This window comes from Anas acuta, chromosome 4 (genome assembly GCF_963932015.1).
Source record: "Anas acuta chromosome 4, bAnaAcu1.1, whole genome shotgun sequence".
In the NCBI taxonomy this organism is placed as follows: Eukaryota; Metazoa; Chordata; class Aves; order Anseriformes; family Anatidae; genus Anas; species Anas acuta.
In genome coordinates this window covers 43,267,728-43,295,572 of record NC_088982.1, presented here as the reverse complement: position 1 = coordinate 43,295,572, position 27,845 = coordinate 43,267,728, and the positions used below count along the sequence as shown (strand labels likewise).

At 38.2% G+C, this 27,845-nt stretch overlaps 1 long non-coding RNA gene across 3 annotated transcripts; it reads left to right on the top strand.

Moving 5' to 3' along the window:
- The first annotated feature begins 52 nt into the window (after nucleotides 1–52).
- LOC137856050 (uncharacterized) lies at nucleotides 53–27,845 on the top strand. 3 transcript variants are annotated; one of them, XR_011096161.1, is made up of 5 exons: nucleotides 53–182; nucleotides 1,227–1,294; nucleotides 12,240–12,401; nucleotides 27,141–27,211; nucleotides 27,369–27,845. It is a non-coding gene; the product is annotated as an uncharacterized lncRNA (long non-coding RNA). The 3 variants fall into 3 exon arrangements; XR_011096160.1 differs by lacking the exon at nucleotides 27,369–27,845 and having other exon boundaries at nucleotides 27,141–27,362; XR_011096159.1 differs by lacking the exons at nucleotides 27,141–27,211; nucleotides 27,369–27,845 and having other exon boundaries at nucleotides 12,240–15,244.

Here is a 27,845-nt window from a genome sequence, read left to right as displayed (position 1 = left end):
GCAAATGTAATCAGGAGTATCAAGTGAGATACTTAATTTGAAAAAAAATAATGTTGGGGGAGCCTCTTTCTGATCATGCAATGATTGATTGCAACTGAAATTCTGATGAAGGAGAATTAAGCTGTAATTCTTTGCAGAGAGGAAGCAAACTACTGTGGATGGTATTTTTTGCTATGGCTAAGGTGAGTAGTGGTGTATATGTGTGCATATCTCTCTTGGGAAGCCTCATGCCTTGCCATTGTTACTTGGTTGTGGAAGTCCTAGGTAGCAGTGCTATAGCTGGTACAAGACTGCAAAGTGTGTGAGACTTCTCTTGTTTTGTACCCTACTAATACACTGATGGACATAATTGAGAAGGGTCTGGAAATCACTGATGATAACTTCATAGCATTTTTTAAAGGCCTATTACCCAGCTAGGTATGGAGGGGTACTGTGAGTTGTATCCCCTTAGGGTAGTGATTTCAACCTTTTTTTTTGTTAATATATGCTACACACACATTACTGGTTTCAGCTTAGAGCTCTGATAACTTCTGTTAGAGAGTTGCATCTAAAGAGAAGCGTTATTTTGGAGCTGAGAGGCCAAACCTAACCCTGCCCTTCTTGGTTTGTGTGACTGCTTTAGTAATCACAGCGTGGATGTTTTTATGTATGATGTCAGATTTTCTAGAGAATGGCATGCTGCTATTTAGTTCTTAAGTAAAAGCAAAGGTTTCAGTTGAACTTAGTGAAATTATTTCTGTTCAGCGGCACACTACAAAACGAAGTTCAATTAATGGTGTCAGTTCCTGTACAGAAAAGAGCTAGCAATCATTTGGCTTTCATTTTGTAAGAATATTGCCTTAATTTTTAAAAGGAGATCAGATACCATTCAGTGACTATTCCTTTAATCTTCATGTACTCTTTCTGTAACAGTGATACTCTAGCTTGTACATTTCAGTATTCTTTGTATCTTTGACAACAAATCCATACATTTGACTATTTTCTGCCAGCACAACCATTTATATTAGAGGAGAATTGTGTTTCTCAGCTGGTACAGCCAGCATGGTCAAAGCTTATGCTGGAAGTCTGCCAAATTGCACTTTTGGCCTTAATAAAATAATAAACTGTTGCTTTGGGGCTTAATTGTTGGCATTAGCATTGTTGTGAATATCACCTTTATTCTCTACAGATGACTTAGACTGAGAATATTGTTACATCATGACTTCTCAATTTACTGTTTCCTTTAGGATCACTCATCCTGACAGATCTGAGGAGAGGAAAAGAATTTGTTTCACCAGTAAAGAAGACACAAGAGGTAAGTGAGGGAAATTTGGTGAGTTTCTCAGGTTCTGGTAGTGTGAATGGGCTAGAAAGTGACAGCTGTAAAGCTAGTCATATCTCTTCCAGAAATGGTAGTGGTCTGTTCTGCTTTGCAAAAAATAGGAAATAATATGGAATTCAAGTATTTTACATAGATTGTCAACTGCAGCCAGCTATTATTCTTGAGAAGCCAAAGCCTTAAACTAAATAATTTTAAGGTCAACCATGAATCAGTCAGGAATAACTCTTAGTCATACATCCAGCTGAAGGGCACGTGAAGCTAGCTGCTGACAAAAGAGCAAGTATGACTATAAGCATCAAGTAACCTTGAGCTGTTCCAGAATCCAGAAAAGTATTTGCTGAGGTCTGAATTTGGAAAGAAAGTAATAATTCTGACTTTTTTTTTTCCCTGCTGAAGTAGAAAGGTCAGACGCTAGGGTTTAGTTCCAAATCAAGCCTAGAGAAATTTTAGGAAATATGCTAGCTCTTACAGGTTTAAAACAAAACAACAACAAAAAGATTTTCAGCATGTGTGCTACTTTATAGAACAGAAAACTGTAACACTTGGAAACTAGTAGTTAGCCAGAGCAGATGACAGGGAATTAGGCTATTAATCTGCTTAACAAGGACATATGCCAAAGTAGTTTAAATTGTGCTGGTTTGTAATTCTGCTCTTATATAAGAGGAATTCAAATTTAGCAAGACATGCAGGGGTGAAAAAGAGTATGAGCATACAAGTTCATTCTAAGTCCAAATGCAGTAACTGCCCTATTTCAGTGTTTTAGCCATTAATATACAGGCTTATGGTCCCATGTGAGCTGGGTTTACACCAGCTGGTATATACTGTATATTTGATTGGTGTGCAAACCTACATATGTCAAAAGTTACTCCATCTGTTTTTCTTTTCTATTGTCTGATCTTTTACTGGCACGATAATCATGAGTCTGCTGTTACCATATTATAAAAGTACTTGTAGTCTGAATTTATTTTATATATTTTTTTTTAATAAATTGAACATTTTTGCAGCACACTGACTTTCATTTCTAATAGCAGGAAAACAATTGTGCTGTGGACATGCTAGAACTCATGCCCCTCTGATGCTCTTTTACTGTAGAACAAGGTATTCTCAGAGGATTAGTAACGTTTAAAACTGCAGGTTGATGTTATTTGGCCTTGGAACATCTATTAAAGAATATAAGAATAAACTGTGGGTGAAACCAGAATAGGGAGTTAATATTTCACAGAATGATTTTTATTTTTAATTAGAGTAGAAAATGATAGTACCAATGTTGCGCTAGATTTTATTTTCCGTAATTTACCTACATATCTTCAGAGTGGTAATAGTTTTGCAGTAGCAGAAATGTTCATGTTTTGCTCCTTTGTCTACAGTAATGATAGTTCCTTGCTTTTCAGGTAAAACATGATTTAATCTGGACAGTGAATGTCTGTGCAGCTAAATGCAGATGTGACTGTATGCAATGCAGGTGTTCTGTGTATGCTTAATATTGTTAGCGTGAATGACAGCAGCAAGCTGAATGAAAACTAAGGGTATATGTGAAGTTCAGTTGAGTTGACAGCATATGTTATTTTGTATTCAATACTATTATTCCCTGTAATAGCTATATTAAACTAATACATGCATTGCAACACCTGCACAATCATGCTTTTATTTTGCTGCATAGGCATACACAGAATGATAAATGATTATTACAATTCATCACCAGTTTGGATTAAGCTGTTGAGTGAGTACTGGATAGCTAGCCAGCTGTCTGGAGGAGATAAACCAACAAATTTAGCTGCCCTTGTGTTACTTTGCACCAGAGATGAAGCCTGCAATTTTTTTTATACGTTTCTGAGGCTAGTATGTTTATAGGAGTCAACCCCAAGACATTTTCTCCAAATTTGCTGTCAATTGACTGTTAGTCTGTAAAATGCAATATTACAGAATGACAAATAATGTTGAGCCAGCTGCTGAATGGTGAGGGTCTTGTCTGGATATGAAGAAAATACCATCTTCTGACAGCCGTATGCATAATTGCAGAGGGGGAAAAAGGTTGTACTGAAAATTGGTTAGGTCAGATTATTCTGTATGATGCAAGCACTGCCATCTCGTGGGTAATTCGAGGATGTCAAGAATTCTGGGTTATTTATTTATTTAAGAAATATATATTTTATATTTATTAATATTTACAAGAAGAAAATATTAGTGTTGTTATAGGCAAGAAAAAAAATGTGAAAATAACACAATTTCCAAGCATAGGGCATGAAACACATGGTTCTTTAGCTAATCATGTATTTGTATGATGTTATGTAGCTTAGTTGCTTCTTCCTCTTGTTATCGTTTGTAGGCAGGGGAAGATGTTTGCTACCTATGACATTTAACAGTAACAAAAAGGAATCTTAATCTCTCATTTGCTGGAGTACAATTATTTGTCTGTCAACACAAAAAATAAGGGGGTGGAGGGGAGGAGAAAACCCTTGGTGTCTTAAAGAATCCGTCTAGAATAGATTGCTTGACTATTATATCATTACATTTCCATCACTGAGAAGTAGTTTGTGAGCTATTGCTGCCACACTTAATATCAGTCCTGTTGTGGACTAGGCTGGTTCAAAACACATTGTTGGATATTCCCTGAGATCTAGGAAGAGTTATGAGATGTGATCATGCATGGTCGTAGGAATCTCTAGCTCACAAATTTCTGTTAAGCAGCTGTGCAGCTCTAGATAGCCATATCTATGTGCTTTTCTGTACTAAAAATAAAAGCAGTGTTTCATTTTGTGCAAGTCTCTGACGTTCTCCATGCCAAAAAGAGGCAAGGGAAAGGAAATTTAGATATGTAGACATCAGCATAACTTGCTAAAACTCATGATTCTAGACCTATTTTCCTGAGTTGCACAAAAAATATCACTTGGAAGATGTCAGGTGACTCCTTGTTGCTTTTATTATTGTTTGTGCAAATATGCTGGCCCTAGCTGAGAGTAATGAACTGTAATAGGTGGTCTCCACATACATGGTGTGTCGTACCCAGAGTTTACATTTAGAACAGGCTAGACAGAAGAAGGAAGGTGAAAAGAACAATTTCCTTCCCTTTAGAGGAGGGAATAAGTACCACACAGTACTTGATAAGATTCTTAGAGTTAGGAATTGTACCTCCTTTTTCCTATTCTGCATTCATCTTCCTGGTTTTACATATTACAAGCCATTTACAAAGGCAGCAAACAAATAAAAACCTGTGATTTATTCCTTATATAGATCTCGTATCTCCCACAGTAAGCTAAGTGAACAACTGCGTGGAAATAGTAGTTAAGCATTGTTATGGGAAAGAAAAAGAAATGTTACTGATTTATACTGTTGTGGAAGGGGATGTGTGCCAAGGTGAGGCTCTTCATGAGAGAACTGAGAAGTGTCTTGTAGTCATTAGATTAGAGCTATTTAGCTATTTTGCAGGTTCAAACCAAGACAAGTGTGTTGGCTTGCAATATTTTGTTAATAATGTATGCCTAAATATAATAATAAATATGAATGTGAAGAACGGGGACCATGAACTTCAGACATCTTAAGTACTAATACTTTACTGCAGGTGTCAAGTACTTCAGTGCATTTCTGTTGAATGTGTCAGAATGTTTAGTTAGAACACAGTCAGGGAAACAACAAAAAGCTTGGGGTGAACTAAAGGATAGTCCTGAAGAATAAGGTAGAACTGGGGGCAGAATACATCTTAACCCCCCAAATTTGAACAATAACTATCTGGGAAGAAATAAGCCTGGAGTTTAAAAAAAAAAAAAAAAAAAAAAAAAAAGTTGAAATATTTAATCGAACTTAAAAAGTTTGGTCTTGCTTTTGTTTTGTTCCTGCTCTTTCTCATGAAAAGTGTCTTTTGTTTTTTTTTGGAAAAAAAAAATAGTATGGATCCCTGTATTCACTTTTGGTCACAGTGCATGAGGGGAAAACATGTAGTTCAGTCAAGTCAGCTTTGTACTGATCACCTGTTGTTGATATTCTGGGTATGTCCTATATCTGGTCCCTGTGTCCAGACTTTACAAAGCAACCAGTGAAGGGAGAGGCACCCTTGTTTGGCTGAGTATCCACAGAGAGAGATTTCATAACAGCTACTACATACATGCTACGTACTTGCTTCCACAGTACTTTTTCCTGTTAATTTCTTTGTGTGGGTTATCTCTGAGAATGAAAGAATTGAAAGCTACTCCCTGGAAGGATAGAAATGCAGCTCTGAAGTCCATCTTGAAAAGGAGAAGGGGGAAAAAAAAAAAGACAGCTGAAGCTAGCAAGCATGGGGGTTTACCCTTGCAGGCTGTTTGCTCCTTGATAACTTTTCTCTGATGGAAAGCAAAGGGTGGGAAGGTATTACAAAAAAAAATAAAAATAAAAATGCATAAAGTGCAACGGTTCCCTTTGAATGAGGTGTAAAGGCAGTGGGTTAATGTAAATATAAAAGGCAGTGGCTTCTGCAACAAAGCTAGAGGTATGTTGCTTGAGAAAGATCTCTGTGCCTTCTTTCTGTTCTCAAAGGAAATATCGACTGCATGTGCTTTTTAAAAACATGCAAAGGCTCTGACAGACATGTTCTGTTAGTTTTACCTCTGGTGCTTTAAGTTGCTACCTCCCCATCTATGTGTCTGCAGAAGGTTACCTCTCCTGTCAGCTCTTCAGCTCCCTCTGTTCCCTCCCGAAGGTACTAGCTGTGGTATTGTCGTTGCTGGTGAGCTAATCAACTGCAGCAGGCTCTGAATTGCAGCAGTTAAGTAGTTTCACAGATTTGCTCCTCTGGATTGTTACAGGGGAATATCTTATAGACAGGAAGATGGTAGGTGATGGTAACTGTTTAATCAAGTGCACTCCAGTTCAAAAGATCATAAACTAAAAGGCATGATGACCTGCAATTGATTTTCATCTGTAAATAGGGAAGTACTCCATAAATCCCAGACTCTTTCCAGCTCATCAGAAGTGGGCTTTGTGGTTTAGTTTTGTGGTTAAGTAGCTCTTTGAACCTCTAAGAGTAAATACTTTCAGTTGTGTTTGTTTCTTCCAGATGTTAAAAAAAAAAAAAGACCTAAATGTATTAAATAAACAGCTATCTAGTTCCTAGGTAATATATTGTGGTTAGCAGCCAGAAATGGTAATTTACATTAAAGTTTTTAAAGTGCCCTTGGATGAATGTGGAATGACTGAAATAGTAAAATTAGAAAAGCTGCAGTTGCAAGGATTTAAGAATCTCTTGCAAATACTGCAGAGAAAGCAGCAATAAAACAAGAATGTTGATGCTAGAGCATGATCAGCACAACCCCTGACATTTGACAAATCATAAGATGTGTTGTCCTTGCTAAAAGGCAAATGAGATAATTATGAAGACACAGGTACATCAACAAAAATCAGAGGATTTGCAAGGTAATTCTCTGGGGTTGCCTTTAAAAAAAAAGTCCTAATTTTAGAACTGGAGTAAAAACCACTTACTTGTGGCAATGCGATATCACAAAGACATTATCAGCCATCGTGTGTACTGATGTGCAAAGAGTTAGTTGAAATAAAAGTAATTCTATTTTTTTTTTGAATTTTTATAACCCTGTTGGTTGCCTAAGAAGCTATTCAGATCTTTTAGTCAAGGTAGCTAATACGAGGTTATCTCTTAGCTTTAAAATAAATCTATTTCACCCTGCTTCTCAGTTGATATTTTCTATGCTTTCAAGTTGTTTTCCCAGAGGAAAGAAAGCAAACCACTTTGACTGGATACTGACTGATGTCTAAACAAAGCTGTAGCACAGGAGTGATCTCCCATGTTTGGTACTAGCAGCAAAGTTTAGAGTTCTATGAAGTTTATCTTTTAAAACTAGATGTGTGATCTTTATTTTTAAACAGCTCCAGTTGTTTACAAATACGATTTTCTTATTTACATGTAGTGAAGTCAATGGGTGCTTTCTTCCAATTGAGAACAGCCAGGTGTTCTGCACTGTGGAGGAAGGCTTTTTGCCAAGGCTTACTTTAAAAATTGTAATGATACCCAGTTGTCACTCCACATATTATGATGCTTAAATGCTAAGGACCAGATTTTGCTGTTTAAAATTCTGTGTCTTACTAGGTTCTGCTTAGCTGCTGACTTTGGGAAGAGCCTAGCAATGCATTGTATCAGGGGCTTGAAATCTGTACGATTTGTATGTCCAGGCTGGGAAGCAGAGAGAGATGAAGCAAATTAGACTCGTGGAATAACATTAGATTGAAAGAGTCGTCTGGAGGTCATTTGGTCCCACCTTCCACTCAGTGCAAGGCCTGCTTTGGAGCTAGACCAGGCTTGGTCACGATCACGTAGCAGAGAATTACACGGCCATAATTAGAGTCCTGATATTCCTTTGATGTAAAGCTGCTAAACAAGTCACCAGAGTCTGTTTCACGTACTCCATCTGTGAGGCAGAGAGAATTTTTGTGTAAATAGCTGCAAAGTATTTTGATCTCTGAGTAAAATCAAAGCACTGGGCAGGAGTGATTTACTTTGGTACTAGGGTAAAACGATTTCTTTTCTTCTGTTATTGAAGATGTGGAGGAAAAAAAAAAAGAAACTACTGTTACATTTCCTGTCAGTATCAGGGAGGATTACAGGAATTGCTAATATACTTTTCCTGGAGTAAATAGGTCAAATTTGCATTTTCTAGATTCTTGCTATTTAGAGGTTGAATTGCACTTTTTTGTTGTTTTGCCGCTTAGGGGAGATGCTGTGTTTGCGACTGCAAAACTTCTGAAAGCTTCTATTTCTGTTCACTTATGAAACTGTTCACATCACGGAGAGCGCAAATACGATCTCATGACATTATTTATATGAACTGAAACAAAAAGGTCATATTCTAACCATGCTGATTTCAGTCTTCTCCCTGAACAGTGATGAATAAATAAGGAGACTTGAATAGTGCATGTTAGTAACAGCGGTTGAACAGGCTGCTAAATCCAAACAATCCCCACGCAGAAAACAGAGTTGCATATACAGAGTGGGCAAATTGTTTCAGGTTTATAGGTTTATATAGCACTGCTAAGACAATGTTTAAGTTTTCTACACGTATTAATTAATTCTCCAAAATGCTATCTGAAAATTCTTGTAGTACTAGACCTTGGTCCTATTGCAAATGTGAGGAAATCCACAGAAAGTAATTTGACTAAGAATATAACGTACGTATCAGTCAGCGACAAGATCTTGTTATACCCTCTGCCTCATTCTTACCTGCATTTCGCTCTTTCTAAAGGAGATTGGCAGAACCTTGGGCAGGCCCATCAACTGACCTATATCATGGTTGGGACTGAAACAGCTAGAACAGATGTGAAGGATTTTGAATAGCAAAGTCAGGGTAAAGGATACTAGAAGGAATGATGGGACCACCTTTAAAATCTTCTTTCTTTCCCTTGTCTGGACTTTTGTTTTATAGCAACTTCTCACAATACTGTTATGCAGAAGTAAATTGAAATCCCTAAATATTCCATGAAATAATTTTTAAAAGTTCTATTTCCTATTTCTCCTTTTGATTTATTTTTTTTTTTTAGATGCATGTGTAAGGTGTTTATAAGCTGTACCCAATCATCCATATCCATGATGTTTCTGGATAACAGTTCACTTTACCTCCTACACAGTAAATGGTTTAATTCCATTATTTAGCCAGTAACTGGAGCTGGGTTTACTGATAACAATCACAAGGATTTTATTTCTATTTATTAAGGTGGTATCATATTTGCTTTCCCCTTTCCCACCCTCTCCTGTAGTTTAGGTCTTAGGTATGTATGGTCCTGTTTTAAAGTCCTTTCTTACCTACAATGCATTACGTGTCTATACTACTTGATGACTTGCCAGTCCTCTTCTCAACTTTCCTCACAGAAGACATTTTTGTAAAGCAGTGCAGTATCTCAACCATTAGATGTGCCTCATTAATTTCAGCAGCCCTTTCATTTATTAAAAGTCCTTCGTTGTCTTCAGTTTTATTCTCTTCATGATTTGTTATAACCCATCCAATTTTCTCTAACTGATTTGACTGCACTAATTCATTTTGTGTTTTGGCTGCCCTTCTCTTTGCTGCAGTCACACACTCTGGATATTTGTGTTCTGTTGCTTCCATTACTCCATTTTCTTTTAGTCTTCGATGCACAATTAGTCCCTGATTGCTTCTGATTCCTTGTATTCTTTCCAGAAATGTATCTATACAGCTGATAATACCCTTGCTTGCAAAGGAATATTCACAAAACATTCCATTTCATCATTTGTGTAACTTAAATGAGAAGTTATAGAAATGATAGTTTTTTGACAAGTCAATGAGAGTCGATAATTCAAGTGGTTAGCTCTCAATAGAGGTTACTCTAGTCAGACTGACTAGAGGTTACTAATATCAGTGGTCTGTATTTAAAACTCAGATGAAGTAAGGATTCTTATACTTGACTAGACATGTCATAAATAATCTTTTAAGCATGGATCTGTGTTTTTTTCCTTGATGTGCATCCCAGTATACTTGTCTTTTTAAATAATAACTTGCTGCATTTTGTGCCAGGTGTTAAATTAGGTAAACTTTACATTTTGATACTGAACAGCTGTTTTTTATCACTGTATGCTATTGAGATGTAGATGGTATTAACAGAGCAGATGGACAGCTATTCTGCAGTAAGTGCTCATCTCAGTAAAGGACAAAAGGTCAAGAATCTGCCATGTTCCTTTTGTGTGTTTTATTATTTCAGAGAGCAGTTTACACTCCACCTGGGGTTTAACAGGAGACCAAGACTCCCTGTCTATGGAGAGAATTAGTTTTTCATTCAGATGAACTATTTATGCTGTGATAACTACTGGAGCTGGGAACAGTTAGTTGCCAGCTGATCCTAAAACCTGACAGGAGTTTGCAGGTTGACTTCCACAAATTGTCAGAGCAACTGCTTATCATCAGACGCTTATTGCCAAGCCTCTATCAGATGAATCCTAACAAATCTGTCTCTGGTATTAGATTTTTTTCCATAGTTTCCTTTCTTCTTCCTTCATCCCATTTCTCTGCTTCATCTTCTCCTTCATTTCTCTTATCTGTTTGCTGTAAGTAGCATGCTATGACCAGTCAAGAAGGATGTAACGTTCCGCTAGCCACAGAAGTGTAGTGGCTGGATGGAGGATCTCAGTTTATTCTTGCAGTTAGTGAGTTTCAAAACCAAGTAGATCATTGCTGTTTCACAGGCACACTCCCTCTCCAGACCACTCTAAGTGTTATATCTGTCAGTGCCAAGGTGTAAGTCAGGCCTGTGTGATGATAGGAGAGATGTGATTTGTTTTTTACATGGTAAAATTCAAAATTTGTCATATCTGTTCTGTGGGCAGGGACATGGTGACGAGGGCCTAAACCACTGCAAAACTGAAAGGTGAGGGACTGTCCCAGGCACGCTAGTCAACGTCAACTCAGGCAAACCTATCTTGGAAAGCTGGTAAGCTTGAGGGAGTTGGTAATGTGAGGAACACCATCAATAGAGCAGTTTATTGCAATACAGAGAATAGCAAGATCCTCATAGTCTACTACGTAGCATTGATGTTCACTCAGGTTAGACACTTGGAATACATTTGAACTGCTCTAATAGACTTGTTTTAACATCTCTGTGCCTTTTTGCTTTCCAAGAGGATTGTGCTCAATGGACAAGGTCTTGGATTTAGTTTAGGAAACTCCATGATGACAAATAGCAACTTGAAAGGGTTGACATTACTTTTCTTTCCCCTCCTCAAAGTTCAAATTGTTTGCATGTTTGAAGAGTGAAATAAGTTGCATATAAATTAGCAGAACTTATGAAAAAGTGAGCCCCCTCATGATCTAGCTAAATATTTAAGCCTAGGCTTCTTTTTGCTTCATTTCTCAAAACTTCCAATTAAATGGGACACAGCGCTAATTTACTGTTTTAATGGAATACGTTTTTAGCATTCCTTCCCTGCAAAGTCAGTTTATTTTATTTCTTTGTCTGGCAATTCACAGGCCAGAGGTAGTTATAAGCAAATATCCCAGAATGGGGGATTTAATTACATGTTGAATACCTGCTGGAGAGCCACAGGTCTCCCCTGTGCATCATTCAGCTGTTATCAGAGGATAAAGGAGCGTAAGAGATGGGACTGTGAGAGACTTTATCAGAGGGGGTCCTTCTAAATAGGTTCAATTTATGTTCCTAGTATTTTTACAGGAAAGGACACAAGGTCTCAGATACTACTGAATTCAGTAAAGGCTTATGTTACTGTCTCCTTACACCATTGTCTATTAATGAGTGGGAGGCTGGGAAGAGATGGATGGAGTATAGAGCAGATTGGGATCATCTAACTGTGGTCATTCAAGAAGAGGGAAGTATCTTTCAGATCCTACACTTCTCAGCTATGCAACAAATATGATACCAAAAAAAATATGTTTGCTTTGTGGATTCCCCTGTGATGACTTATCTTCATTCTCACCCATGAGTCATAAAATATTATTGAATATCGAATAGTTGCCTTTAAGGAAAGACCAAGAGACTTGAATAAAGATGAAAGAAATGTTGTTCTACAACTATTTCTGCTTATAAGAGCAGAATTTATATTATTATTCTTTAAAACTAAGATGCAATTTTATATTATACTTAATACACTTTAAAAATATTTTTTTAAAGTTAAAATACCTAGTAAATTTAATTAACTAATGATCAATCTTGTAGGGATTAAAATCCCTACAGGAAATTTATTTATAGTTCAAGGTTATATAAATAGTCTGGGTTAGTAAAACTGTTCTTTGAATTTGTGTGAAATATTTTATTACTTAAGTGTGCTTGTGCAGTTGTTATACTCAAACTATTTTAAATTATTCCAGTTACTGACTGATATCTTTTATAAGAAGGGAACAGCTTTCTTACATCTATAGAAGGTAAGCTTTTATATTTTTCCTGATGTAGTGCAATTCTCTTTTCCTTTCTGCAGAACACTTAAATTTTGATCTCTGTTACTGGTCTTGTGTTGGTATCATCACTTATACCTTGGACAGCTAGACTCTCAGAAGGAAGGCCAGGGAGAGGGAAGCTGGAAACTCTTCAGTGGCAAGCTGTGCAGGTCAGACTGTTGCAAGAAGTGATACTAGAGGTGGTAAGTTGGATTAGTTGGCAAAGATTACAAAAGAGGGTAAAATGTATAAAAATTCAATGAACTACATGGATATCATTTGTGTGTGTTCATATCAAATGTGGATCACAACCATTTGCTGTGGAGCAGGCAATGATCAGTCTGCTCCAATATGTGTCTTAAGAAGAAGCTCTTGCTGGAACTGCACTGGGATATTAATTTTTATTATAGCAAAAAATAGTTATTTGACTTACCATTTGGCAAGGGTATGCAACAGGTTATATATCTACATTCTTTTTAACTGCTACACTGTCTTTAAGAACACTGGAGAACAGATTCACTTCTGGTACATTTTCATTGGACTGGATCCTAAGTCTGCCATAAAGTAATGTCAACAGTGGAGCTTCAGTAGGAAGCTCCTCTTGTTGTACTAGTTTTTGTGGAGTTTCCCTAGTGAAACAATGAAGTTGGGTTTAAATAGAGCATGAACTAATAAACAAATGATACTTTCATATTTAAAAGTCAACATTTATTTTAAACTTGTTTCAAATAATGCTATCCTACAGAAGAATCTAGAAGATGGTTATGACTTTAAATCATCTGGTATCAATAAGGTTTTGAAATTCATTTTTCTCAATTATTCACTATTCATGGCATTCACAAAGTTGATTTGCTCAGTGGCAATTATTCAGTGATACCACAAAAGAGCTAAATCATTCAACCTGGAGTAGTAGTGGGATGTTCTAATTGCTACCTCTGTTCTATAAATGTAAATCCTTTGCTTATGTTCACCGACTGTATACTGTAAGAAGCGTATGTGTACATATAATTTTTTTTTCCTTTTGTTTATATTTTATGTAAAACTGAAGATTACTGACAGGAGAGGGGCTTTCAAGTGCACAAAACCAAAGTTTGATGCCTAAGCATCACTAAAAGTATAGTACAGGAAACTTTCCTTTTTCCTCCCTTAAATTTCCTTAACAAAACCTAAATAACAGTTAAAATCAGGAGAGACCTGCACTTTATAGCTGATCAGACCTGTAGTTCCAAATCACATTTTTATTGTTGCCAAGTTATTTGTATGCACGTTCCTTAGTAGATGGACGTTGACCACTCTTTATGTGATGTTTATCACTCCAAATACTGTTGTTATGGTGTTCTCCACTATCCTTTAGTTGAGGTCAGGATTTGAATGAATGTCAAAAAGGTTGCTGTTTTTGTTTGTAATCCACCTACTTTGTAAAAGATAAAAACTTCGGTCATCAGGCCCCCTTCATATAGGAGGCCTTCTTCAAAAACAACAAAAATCAAGCAAGCAACCCAAACACGCTAGAAGCTTTTAATAAGGAATTGTTGCTAATAGAGTTTCTGTGCTTTCCTTAGAGAATGGATGGGAAAGGTTACTGTGGCATTCTGAAAAAGGTGGCGTAAATGTAAAATAGAGAGGAGTGAGTGAACGGTTGAAGATTTATTTAGATAATGGTCAGCCTTGCTTGTGTTATACAAGCTATCACTTAAAAATGCCTTGGTACCATGGAAGGTGGAAAATATGTCACCATTTTTTAAAAGGACTTTGGATTGAGATATTCCTGACTGGTAAGTCTAATGTCTCCGTGGTGTAGTAAAGACATAGATAAAGATAATACATTCAGAAGAGCCAGTGCAACTTCTGCAGGGGGGTCATGTCTCACAATTCTGTTGTAGTTCCCTGAAGGAATCACTGTTGTGTGCTTGACAAGGGTGATGTAATTCATGTTGACTTTAAAAGGCCTTCAGAAATACACCTCTGTCCCCCCCGCCCTGATACTTAAAGGAAATCAAAACACCACAGGATAAAAGGAAAGGCCTTCATATAAATTTGTAACAGTTGAAAAGACAGAAGGCAGCAGATAGGAACAAATGCGTGGTTTTCCCAGTGTAGGATTTTCACCAGGCAAATTCCATTGAGATCTGCATTGAAGCCCGTGTTATTCAATGTCAGCAATCTAGGGAAGAGTAAAGAGGAAGGTGGCAATGTTTGCTGATGGCATTAAGCTGTGCAGAGCTGTAAAAACTAAAGCTTATCGCAAAGAGCTGAAGAAGGGTGTTGTCACATTGGTTGCATAAGAAATAATGAAGTTCACTGCAGTGAAAGGTAAAACAACACAGATGAAGAAAATGATTCTTAACTTCCTATATATGTGATGAAGACTTCTGAATTAGCTATTGCCAATCAGGAAAGAGAGACTGTAGCTATGAGTAGTTCTATGAAAATGTCAGCTCAGTGCTCTGTGGTGTTTACAAAAATAAGTGTTAGGAAGCATTAACATGGAATGTGAACAAAACAAGTACCATCACTTCTCTGATACAAAAAATCAAGAGCAAAAACAATAGCAAGGAAGATCAAAGTTGTGGAATGACTTCCACACATGAGAAGTGACTGCAAACCTGATTCTCCAGTCTGTGAAAGAGTTGTCTGGGGGGATACAATAGGATCTATAAAGTGTTGATTGATGTTTAAACTACAGATAGGGTGCAATTAGTCATTGTCTTTTCCAGTTTGTGAAAGAAGGGCATCGAAAGAAACTACAAGGAGTTTCAAAACAAAATGAAAAAAATTGTCTCATAGCATACCCTGGAACTGTGGAGTTCACTGTTAAAGAACATTGTAGATGCCAAAAGGCTTGCACAGTTTCAGAGTCATGGAAGAGAAGCTCATTAAACACAACTATAACACTTACATATAAAGGAGTTAATTCTCCAAACCACAGGCTGCTGGAAGCTGGAGTACAGGGAATATATAACTGCATGCTTGTGCTGTTAACACTCTTCTGTAAGCATCTACCATTATACTGTTACTGGAGATAATAAACTGTCTGTTTCTATGATCTCAGATACTGAAGCTTGTAGAATTATTTTTTGTAAGCTGCTAATTTGTGTTTGTACAGTATATAACTAGATAGAACCTAAGCAAGCCCTTCTGTGTAAACTAGCATTTGGTGACATTAAGCTAGAGAAACACACAGATGCTGTATTGCGGGACATGGACAAACAAGAACATGACACAGTACGATTCAGAAGATGTGTCAGAATGGTGAGACTGTAACTTAAGGTCAAATTCCTGCAGTCTCTGAGGTCTAATTCTCAGTTAAAGTATTTTACTGGTATCGACAGGGACTTGCTTGAGCTAAAATTAAGCTCAGAGGTGATAAAGCAGAAAAGGAAGGAAAAGGAAGATTTGTCTCCTAGCCTGGTAAGCCTATATAATTCTTTTGTCAGTGCAGTTTTCTATTTCAAGTGACAGAATCTTTAAGCATTATGGTTGCTGAACGGTACAAATGTGGGGATCTGCTCTCAAACAGAGACATGGAGCAGAAAATTATTGTGAGAAACATGTTCCTGAGGAGGTATAGGCTGTAGAATAGCAGAACAGGAAAACAAACCTATTGCCTACTACCATCAAGACTATCTAGAGGATGTGCAATCTTTGTTGATTCTGTGCTTTACGAAGCTACCAACATGTTGTTCCAGAGGTGAAAATGTCTTCTTCCACAGAGAATGAATCTGACGATTTTTGGAGGAATTCATTGTTCCGTGGAATTGATCTGGCATCAACCATAATGTTGATGTTATTATATTGTTCTACATGTGAAAAGTTTCTTGGATACCGGATGTTTTGTCAGTTCTACATAGAGGACAAAGGCAGATGAAGTTTCCCTAGATGATACTTTTAATTACCGATATTTTTTTTTTTTTTTCTGTTGTCTTCCTCTTCTGGCCATGTAGTGGTAGATAACTTGTCAGTTTACAACTGCTTTTTTCTTGGGAATCTCAAAGGCAATTTTGCCATGACTTGGATAGCTGTGTTGTTTTTTTTTCCCCACCTGGGAGTGCTCCATTCCTTCCCTTAGGTGTCACTATTTATCGCTGCTAGACTTCCACAGGCTCCAAATTTGGCTGAATGGCACAGTTTTCCTCTATACTTCAGGCTTCTTGGCAAGTGTAGTGTGTATAGCCTGCTCTGCCAGTCTGTGCTGCCTCACATACTCGTCTCCCTCCTACATCAGAGAATAGCAGTGACAGCCTGTGTAAGGCTGTTACCAGAGATCTATATTAGTGCAATGTTATAAAAGATACCTTGCCAGTAATTTCTCAGGAAGGATTATGTCTTAAAATGGGGCTGAAAGTTGTATATACTTATTTTCTTAAAAAAGTGATATTGCTAGTAAGCATGAAATTCCTCAGAAAGCTAATCTGAGTGCCTTTTGAGGGTTTTTTAATACTTTTTTCTTTAGTTTTACTTCAGAAACATTTAGATTCTGGCTTTTTTTTTTTTTTTCCCTTTCATATCAGTATTTCTTGAAGGAAAAGGAGGAGATAGAAGGCTTATGGCTATTAGTGATGGCCAAAATATTGTTGCTTGTACCTGCTGTTTCCCTAAGAATCCATTCATTTTGACACGTTGATGTGATGGTTTGGATCATAGTACTGACTTCTAAACAAGCCCCTTATTTTTCCTTTTTTATGCAACTACTGTATACTCTCATGCAACTTCAGAACTTGTGAAATTGCAAAATAGGGAGTTATTTTACCTGCCACCATCCATCTATTCCTACAATGAATATCTCAACCTGTCACATGGGAACATTTGTTTATTTGCAGTTACATTCACTGGACCTCACTCACTGTGATAAAAGTTGGACTCCTGTGCAAAATCCTTGCTCTGTGTGCTACAAAGGCAGCAAGCAGTATCTGCTGCCATGTCCACAGGAGGGTGCTTTCTTGGTAGAGGGGAGTTTTAAATATTTCCTGGGGCCCTGCCAGGAGATGTGGTCCCTGCAAGGTGTTGCACATGCTCCCTGTGACACAGCCCCTTCAGCCAGCATTACCCTTTTTTTGTGGCTGGCACTGCCTCTCTACAGTTCACAAAGGCATGGGGAGGTTTCGTCTAGTTTCTTGCAGTTCCAGTACCAGACTTTTTCCCAGTAAGTTTATGCTTGCAGAAACCTTCATTGTTCTGACAGGAAGCACGCAAATCTTACAGTGCTACTGCAAAAGCTAAACTACCATATAAAACAAACCTACAATATTAAAAATATTGTAAAAATAAACCTAAAATAAAAACAATAAAGTAAACCTACAATATTAAATATTTACAGATTTAAAAATATAACTGCAAAAATGGTGATGAAAGACAAGAAGTAAATGAGTTGTAATAGTCTAGGTGTTTGTTTTGGTTGTTTATTTGTCTGATGTGAAGGCATTAAAGAGAATTTCAGTCAGGGTGAAATCTTTTGTTTTTAATCCAAGAATGACCTAGAGCTGTGGCAGAACGAGGTAAACCAGACTGGCTAGCGGATTACCCAGGGAAAACTCTGGTATTTTTAACCATGCAAATAGCTAGTCATCTGTTTTGAAATAAAGAGGATTACTTTTGCTTGATAGCTCTGTGTTGTGTTTTTGCTGTGCCCGGAGTATGAACTCTGCAGTTACCAAAGATAGAAAAAAAAAATGGCTGTAGATCTCGTCACGCTGTAGCCCTAGGAAGAAAATGCAATGGTCATTTACAGTGTCTAATCTAGGTTTTGACAGTTGTGTGCATGCTAGGTCATTGGTGACTGTATAAGCAAGAAATGCAGCATGGAGATGTGCATTTCTTATATGGGAACTTTTATCTTCAGCAAATGGAAAATAACAAAATCCATTTTGCTTTGCACAGGCAGAGTTTTTATTTATTTCACCAATAACTAAATCAAAGAGCCATCTGCATCTCCTGTGGGGTTCAACTCTCTCAGCTAGTTTCTCCAGGAGCTGGCAAGAATATACATATACAAGAAGTAGTACAGAAGCAGAATGATGAGCACTATTTCTTTTAAATGACAAAAGGATTTTTTTTTTCCTCTTGTTGCTAAGCTATGTTTCTTGTTATAACTACCCTAACAATGCAGTTTTAGAAGACTAGTTGATTTGGCAAATTAATATTTCTAACAGTTATATATGGCAAAGAGCAAATTCTGCTCCTACTTGAGCAAGCTGAAAGGCTTGCAAACACATGCAGAAAACTATCTGCAAGCAGGGTGGCCTTCCTTCTGCATTTGCAAAGTACTGGCCAGCCTTCTCTTGGTATCAATAAAACTTACAATGCTATTGTACGAGGAGGTACTCAGCTTAGTGGGGGTATTGGGAAGAATTTTTTGTAATTTCAACTGAAAGGAAAATAAAGTTCTGTTACAGTTTGCATATCATAAAGTTCAGGAACATGAGAGTTATCATGTGGAATTCAGGTTTTTATTTTATACTTAAGCTCTCTTTCTGATACTTTTCAAGAGAGATCCTAATAATATAGTGTTGTTTTTGCAGAGCAGAGGATACTGAATAAAACCTTTCTAATTGCAAACAGCAAAGCTAGGTCTATTGCAAGCAGTGCAAGTCATCTTTATGGAATGTAAGAGTAATTCTTTGTGTGTGTGTTTTAATAGTCATTGGCCACAAATTCTTTAACTTTTTCTCTTCTTTCTGCTTTAGTGATTAATTTTATCTGCCATCTGAATACACACATCTTCATATCTTGAATCTTGTGCATATGTCTTTGGTGTTTCACTGGAAGTATGTGTTTTCCAAGTAAATGTTACAAAGCAGCATAGGTGGAAAACTTATTTTGAAACTGTTTCTAACTATTTTGTTGAATGCACTTAATTAGAAAAAATGTCTGGCCAATTTTTCTCTTCCGTGTTTGGCTCCTGTTAAATCTTGAATTATAAGGTGTTCTGAGAAGGGCAAGAAGCAGGAGAATGTTTATGTGTTGGCTGTGGATGTAAGATCTTATAACGAAGCAGTGTGAAGATAACTAATGTCGCTTATAAAATATCTCCAGGAATTAACTAATTATAGATAGTATCATCTGCCATTAATTTTCAAGTATGTAGAAAAATAATGGTTTCTTAAGAGAATTTGGAACAATGCACTGTAAAAGCTGAATAACAAGAAAATCCCCACCCTGTCTGCTTCTGCAGTGTGTTGGTTTTTTCAGTTCTGCTTCCATGAAGTAATTTTCTCTACTGTAGAGAGACTTGGTTTACGATTATTTTTGAAAGCTTGAGGTTCACACTACTGCAGTGACAGGAGGGGAAGGGAATTAGTATGTGTGGAACAGCAGGTATGTCCCCACTCTTCCTCACCTATTTGGAAACTTCTGTTTCAACGAACCTGGCAGACCCTTGAATGTTTGTGTGGTAGAAGATCAAGGACTAAGAGCAGACTGGTCAGCATGAGCAAGACTGCTTTCTGCTATGTGATACGCATAGCAAACGAGAATCTAGTCTTGTGATAATGAGCTTGTGATAAGGAATTTGACCCAAGGATCTGCTTTTAGTATCTTAAGAAACTGCTTTGTTTCAAGAGCAAAGTCTATATCTTCCTATTGAGAATAATCCAATGATGAGTCTTTGACATAAGCACACTTTTCTCTTGTCTGTAAGTTCAATTTCATCTAGTTTAGTGTCAATATTTGTAGGTTGAACTGTGTTTATTTTCATTTTATGAATATAATTGTTCACTATTGCTTTCCTGCTTTAATTAAAATAAGATTGTAAGCTGTCTCCCTCAGCAACTTTACCAATAATAATAATAATAAAAAAAAGGTAGAATTATTCAGGAACTTTATTTTCTTTAAAATAAAATCTCACCTTTACTCCAATGTACCAATCATATCTATTGTCCTTTACTCAGGGACTGCTCAGTCCCATGTAGCTCTGTATTGGCTCCTTGGAGCCAGCTAAATTGTGTTTCCCTGCAGCTGTTAATGCAGCTTTAATGTTTAATGTTTAAAGTTAATGTTTAGGCAGCTTCTGTTGGCTGGCTAGACAGCATGGTAAGAGGAGAAGGTGGATGGAGTACTGTTGCATCAGCAGAAGTGGGCAATTTGCCTCAGGAATCAGGTTGCTGTGAAGATAGCAGTGGCAACAGAAGCCCAGGCTATACTATGAGCTCAGCAAAGAGGGGTTATAGACCAGTATGGTATGGCTACTAAGCAGGAGAAGATGAAATAATTAGTGAGAAACCAAGAGGAGACTGAGGAGTGATTCTTGTGAGGGGACTAGGCTTTGAATAGCTCATTCAGTGGCAGATCTACAAATGAGGCTGTCCTGCAATGTACTTGGCTGAATGGGATGGGTGAGAGCAGGTTGTCAGTCCAGCTTTTGACATCTATCATCTTAGGATACCTACTGAATAGTGTCAGGTGAATCCAGCTGCCCAAGTATGTTTGAAATTTTGCACAACGAAAGCAGAATTCCTCTCTAAACGGCTTCTAACATCTATGACAACCACAGCTTCGTGAAATGAGGAGTTTGGCACAATCCTAAGTAAGTCTCAGCAATACTAGATCTCTGCATTACACTAACTTTTGTCAGTTCCTGCTACTTGAGCACAGGCAGAAAGAACAAGACAAGGCTCAGAGCCTGGACTAAGACCCAGCAAGCACACTGCCCGGATGCAATGCAAGCCCATGGCAGCAAGGCAAGCATTCACGTAGTATCAGCTCTGCTTTTTTATTTTTTTTATTTATTATCTTATTTTTTATCCCTTTAGCAAAAAATGGAGTCATCTATCCTATCTAAAGTGTGATTGCTGTTAAAAAGTCTAATAAGAAGTCTAATAAGGTGAAGAGCCTGAATCTTGTAATAGCAACTAATAAATTGCCTGGGATGAAGGTACTGTTTAATCTGCTTGAGCATTCTTGCCTCTAATGCCAAATACAGAGCTGACATGCAACTAATCTGCAGATATATGTTAGGTATTTGCATCATCTTAGAATTCTAGATAAACTAGATAAAATGATAAAGTTAATATCTCATTTTAAGTGCCTCCCCCTCCATTCAGGTTCTGACTGGGATTATGAAGCAGCCCCAGAATATCTTTCACAATTTCCAGCTAAACATTAGAACAGTCATGCCAGCTAAGCTTTCCTTCCTATGGTTGCTACATGTAGGTCAGCCTTGAGCAAGTGAGAGAGGTCATCTCTGACAAAAGACTCACTGGAGGTCTTGTCTCTGCTCCAGCCTCCTACATGCAGCAGCGGGACCAGCTCTGCCACAGTTTTGTCCAGCTGAGTCTTGAAATCTCACCAAGGACAGAGGTTTTACAGCCTCTGTGGGTAACCTGTTCCACTGCTGCAGGCACAAATCTCACACACCTGGCAAAAATCTTCACAAACTCTGTACTGAAGTCACAAGGCTGATGTGTTTGATCACTTCAGACCTACCTTCTCATCAACTGCCAGACTAAGGCTAGTGTCAACACTGGGTTTCCGTCATTCAGATCCTGTCCTCCAGTCCCAGCCAGGGAGAATTTGGCTGGATGCTTTCCCAGGTGTACAGCATAGTTACAGTTTTCTAGCTACACTGGAAAAGAGTTCAAAGAAAAATCACTCACAAATACTCTTGACTGATAGCCTCAAATAGGAATTTCTAGATAGTGCACATGGCTGCTTTTGAAGTATTTTGAAATGCTCACCTTTTTCATATTTGCTCCTAGCTTAGGATATGGAGGCTTGTTAACCTTATTCCAGTCAACAGGAACTTTGATCTTTTTATATAATTGTAGTATTACCAGTGCATCTTGGAGATCACTAAAATGGAAAACATTGACTAAGCCTGACATTTCCCAATTTAAGTGATTTTGTAACATCATGAATAATTACTACTCTTTACAGGTTGTTGTAATTTTAACAACCCTAAAAAGAAAAATTCAAAACCTTTTGTAATTTTCAGTGCAGAAGAAATGCTCCATGCTTAACACCAGCTAGTTGCTAAGTTAACAAAGGTTTTAGTATGGTAATCAGCAACATATCCAGAAAAGAATTTTGCTACATAAAATCCAGAAGTAGCCACCTTTCTCCATTGACTACAGGGGTCCAGAATATATTGCCTCCTTAACTAGGATGCCTTAGTCAAGCCCTAAAATTAGGTGACAGGGAATCTATGTCCAGTTGCTGTAATGCAGTTTGCTCAAGCTTTAACTGGGATCTGAGTGTACCAATTTGCAAGGGGGAGGAAAAATAAACTTATCACCTTCTGCCCTTAAAACCAGAGCTGGCCTAGAAATCCCAAGCTAAGAGCTGCAGGGAGGATACAGTGAGCATCAGCCATTCCCCAACACCCTTTCTTATACTCTTTCCTCATGACTGTGTGCAACAGGGCACTGGTGTAGGCACATCTCCACTTTGATCTATGTTGTTTGGGTCTCTCGCAAGAATCTAATGCTTACCCATAGAGGTGATTTACATGAGGGTTCACACCAAGGGAGTTCGTCCAGTTACGGAAAGTCCATTCCTCACGGTTCTCTCCTAAAAGAGAGTTCAATGAGACTTTCTGCAAGCTCAGAGCTGTATGGTTTCCCACCTTGTAAGACAGTAAGTTCTGAACAGCATAGCTCAACATTTTTCAGTGGAAAGAGATTTTTTCTGCCATAACTTTTTCAAACAAAGAAGATTGCCCTGACCTCATGTTTTGGATGTCAGATTGATTTCACCAGACCTCAGAAGAACATGATTTTTGGAGGCCTTTTCAAAACTTCATGATTCTATGATTTTTGCACTTTCTTGCAGAAAGTGCAGCAAGAATGTCTTTCACATGGGAGTTAGCCAACTCACTCTCTAATCCCAGTTGTGCCAAGAATTAGTGCTGCTACAAACATCTCACTGTTTTACCAAGGTGCTCTTGCCTGCATCAGGAAATTGCAAAGCTCAGAAGAGCTGAACAGGCCCTCGGGTACCCTCCTCATCTGCCCCAAATAAGTAAACCACCAGCACTTAAATTGCAGCACTTAAACCTCAAATCATAGGTGTTCAAAAAAAAAAAAAAAAAATACCTCCACTGGGCATAGTCTCTTGTGGTTTAAGTGTTTACTTGAGATATTTCTCTCCTACTAATTTTGTGACTGATATCATCACATTCTAGTAGAGTCCAGTCAATGTCCTAGTTTTCAGGCTTGGCAAATGCTGGGTACTTGTTGAACAGGTTTGCAACAAAGGCTAGATTCAGTTTGGGATTGTCACTGACCACATCAGCTGACGTGAAAAACTGCTGGCACCTGAGCCGGTCTGCCTGCTGAAGCATGTACATGTACTCTGCTCTTCGCAAGTCGTCCTTCTCCTGCCGGAGGCACAGTGGAGAAGGTCTGTCAGGGAAGAGATCAAACTACAAAGCAGATGGGAAGCTCCTGACTGCTACCTGGAGCAATGTCACAACTCCACCTGCCTTCACTGGGCATCGGCTGCTAATCAAATGAAGGGACAAAGCATCCACACTAGTCCCTGCTGCTGTTGATACACTTGTCCAGGTTTGTCTCTACTTTTCCTAGCACGATCCTTTCCAATTTTGCATGCTTTGCAACTGTTATGCTTTTTGAACTTGATGGTTCAAAATTAGAATACAGCATGTTCCCAAATGCAGCAAAAATCCAAGATATTTCTCGATCATACATGTTAATCGGGAGGTAGTGACCAGGCCTCACATAAAACCAACAAATCACAACAATAGTATCAGCTCTGTTTTGGTTGAAACCCCTATAGCAAGAAAGAAGAGTTTTAGGTTGGATATTAGGAAGAACTTCTTTACTGAGAGGGGTGTGAGGCATTGGAACAGGCTGCCCAGGGAAGTGGTGGAGTCACCATCCCTGGAGCTCTTTAAAAGACATTTAGATGTTGAACTTAGTGATATGGTTTAGTGGAGGACTTGTTAGTGTTAGGTCAGAGGTTGGACTCGATGATCTTGAGGTCTCTTCCAACCTAGACGATTCTGTGATCTCTTACCTGATTTCTCCTAAAGCATTTAGCCTTTCTACCCTTCCCAGTCCTTTAATAGCAGCTCAGAAAATTGCCTGGGCTCAGGACGCTGTTAAACTCTTTGAGCATTGGCAATTTGCTTCAGAGGGGCAATGCTTTAGCTAGGAGGTGCAGATCACTTCCCAGCTTAGCAAACTTTCCTCTACTGGCCCCCACACAGCTGACACGCAGCTGACCTGCGGCTACTAACTCGCTTTGCAGACCAAATCTGCAGACCAAGGTAACGAAAAGCAGCCACCTGTGCGTGCCCCTTTTGGGGGGGAGGGCTGCTGCTTCACGGCCCGTCACCGCTGGGGGGACGCAGGGGTTTGGGGGGGGGGGGCTGCGCCCCGCCCGTGCATCGCCTGACGGGGACGCGGCTTCCCGCGCTGCGCGCGAGCCCGTTGGCGGGCCGCTGACTGAAAGCTCTGCCCGCGCGCCAGTCAGCCGCAGAGGCTGAGGTGCGCTCCGTGGGGTTTCATAACAAACCTTAAAAAGTCGCCCGTGTGAGGGGCTGGGCGCTGGTACAGAAGGCACAAGTTAATTAGGGACCTTGGACTGTTATTTTAGAGAACAGTGTAGCATTTCGGGATAATTTTTTTTAGAATAAAAGTGGAGATAATTGAGGCGGGGGGGGGGAGGAGGGAGATCACACCTGAGGTAACCTGGGACAAAATGAACGTTTTTCAGGGAAAGTCAGAGGTAATAGATAGGGGCAACATGTGCATTTTAGAGGGAAAACCTAAGAAAAATTAGAGTCAACATAGGTGACGTTTTGGGAGGGAAAAGCTGGGGTGATTTAGAGGGTATAGAATAAGCAGTTTGAGTAATTTAGTGGGCAAAAAACGGGCATTGCTTCCAAAGAAAAAGCTAAATTAGTAAATTAGAGGGTCAAAGATGGCACTTTTGAGGGAAAACTGAGGTAATTTGTGAGGAAAAACAAACAAACAAGCAAAAAACAAAACAAAACCAAACCAAACCAAATAAACAAAACATTTTTTCAGGGAAAAGCTGAAGTAAGTTAGAAGGATCAAAGGTGGCTTTATTTATTTATTTATTTTAAGGGAAATCTGAAGGAGCTTGGGCAAAAATGAGCGTTTTTTGTAGGGAAAAGCTAATGTAAATTAGAAAGTAAAATGGTGGCCTTTTTTGAAGGGAAATCTCAGGTAACTGTAGCAAAAATCAGGTTTAGTTTTGTTTTCCCCCAGGGAAAAGCAGAGCCAAGTTAGAAGGGTCAGAAGTAGCATTCTTTGAGGAAAATTTTGAGGTAATATGTGGACAAAAATCAGCTTTTTGTGGGGAAAAGATAAGGTAAATTAGAAGGGTCAAAGGTAGCATTTGTTTTTGAAGGGAAATCTCAGGAAACAGGCAAAAATCAGCTTTTCTCTGGGGAAAAGCTAAGGTACATTAGAAGGGTCAAAGGTGGAATTTTCTGAGGAAAATTTGGAGGTAATTTGTGGGCAAAAATGAGCATTTTTTTCACTGAAAAGCTGGAGTGAGTGAGTGACTAGGGTCAAAGGTGGCTTTTTTTTTTTTCTTTTTTCCTGGGAAAAGCTGAAGTAAGTTAGAAGGGATGAAGCTGTTTTTTTGTTTGTTTGTTTTTTGAGGAAATTTTTGAGGTAATTTGTGGGCAAAAATGAGCATATTTGTAGGGAAAACCCGAGGTAAATTAGAAGGTAAAAGGTGGAATTCTTTTGAAGAGAAATGTGAGGTAATTTGTGGGCAAAAATCAGCTTCCTTCCCCCCCCCCCCCCCCAGGAAATAGCTGAAGTAAATTGAAGGGTCACAGGTAGGATATTTTGAGGAAAATGCTGTGTGCAAAAATGAGCATTTTTATCAGTGAAAAGCTGAAGTAAATTAGAAGGGTCAAAGGTGGCTTTTTTTTTTTTTTTTTTAAAGGGAAATGTCAGGGCAAAAAAAATCAGCTTTTTCTCCTGGGAAAAGCTAAAGTAAGTTAGAAGTGTGAAATCTGTTTTTTTTTGTTTGTTTGTTTTTGAGGAAATTTTTGAGGTAATATGTGGACAAAAATCAGCTTTTTTTCTTAAGTTAGAAGGGTCAAAGGTGGATTATTTTTTAAGGAAATTTTTGAGGAAATTTGTGAGCAAAAATGGGCTTTTTTGTAGGAAAAAGCTGAAGTAAATTAGAGAGTCAAAGCTGTCTTTTTTTTTTTTTTTTTTAAGGAAAAAAATGAGGTAACTTTGTGAGCAAAAATGAGCATTTTTCCAGAGAAATGGTTAAGTAGGTAACAAGGCTCAAACGTGGCATATTCAGAGAAAAAAATTCAAATAATTTGTGGAAAAAAAAAAAGTATAGGGAAAAGCTAAGGTAAATGCCACTACTATTCCTTCTAATTTATTTTGAAGGGAAATCTTATGTAACTAAGTAAATATGAGCAATTTCTTTTAGGGAAAGCTAAGATAAATTAGAAGGGATTGGATGGAAACTTTTGAAGGAAAATCTCAGGTAACAAGGGCAAAAATGAGCATTGTTTCTTTAGGGAAAATCTGAAGAAATTAGAAGTATCTAACGTAGCATTTTTGAGAGAAGAGGTAAACTAGGAGGCAAAAAAAATATTTTTATTTTAATTTTTTTAATGAAGATGAGGTAGTGAAAAAAAGGGAGGAGAATAAAATGATAGAAAAAACCTCAGGTAACGTGGAGGAAAAAATAAGCATAATGTGACAGGAAATTCGAACAAAAACATAGATATTACATTATTTACATTATTATGTAACATTATGTCACATTACTATGTAACTGTTTTCCCTCTAATTTACGGGGGGAAAGACACAATAAAGAAAAAGGAGTATGTATGTAACAAGTAAAAAACTAAAATGAACAAGGAGGAGTAAAAGGGTAAAATAAACAGAAAATGAGAAGTAACAGGTGGAGTTTGCCTATGGGAACAGAGAGAGGAGTTAGTGCTTTGCTGGTCTAAGCGTCTCATGCTTCCTTTGCAGCAGCAGCTGGTGGGGAAGAAAGAAGAGGGAGGCATCATGTGGAACTGCACTGCAAGGCAAGAGTGATGAAGGTGAGGAGCAAAGAGAAAAAGGCACTCTGGGCAAAGGGCCGTCCCGGTTGTCAGGTCTGTGGACATGTAAGAAGAGCATGGCTGGCACCTTTGGTGTCCTGGCTGGCTTTGCACTGGGTGACCTCCCTTTAAGCAGGGTTCGGGTCTTTTGCTTTAGTCGGCCTTTTGCCACGCTGCTCCTTTGGCTGCCTTGTGGAAGAGGTGAGGAAGAGGCTTCATGTACAACTGCAAGGAGTAAGTGTTGACAAATTGGTTGTCTGAAATTGAAATCTTTTTTCAGTCATTTGTATTTAGTGCAGTATGGAAAAATGAAGTAGACTGAATAAAGCCAATATTGGAGTTTGTTTTTGAAAGCCTTTAAAGTACTATCAAAACAGTTTTCAGTTTTACAGTTTTCGATTGGGAATCTTTGACCCATAATGATCATCTCTCATCAATGCAAACATCTCTCTTTTCCCCTCCGCAAAAAAAAAAAGTACTCAGAAGCATCAAATTATATAGACTCATAACCATCTTTTACTTTAAAATCTGCATGGTGAATCAACACTACTGTCCTATTTTTTTCAATGTTTCTTACACCCACAGCTGTATTCCTTAATACCAAAAATATGATTAGAAGAGAGCTTGTGATGTC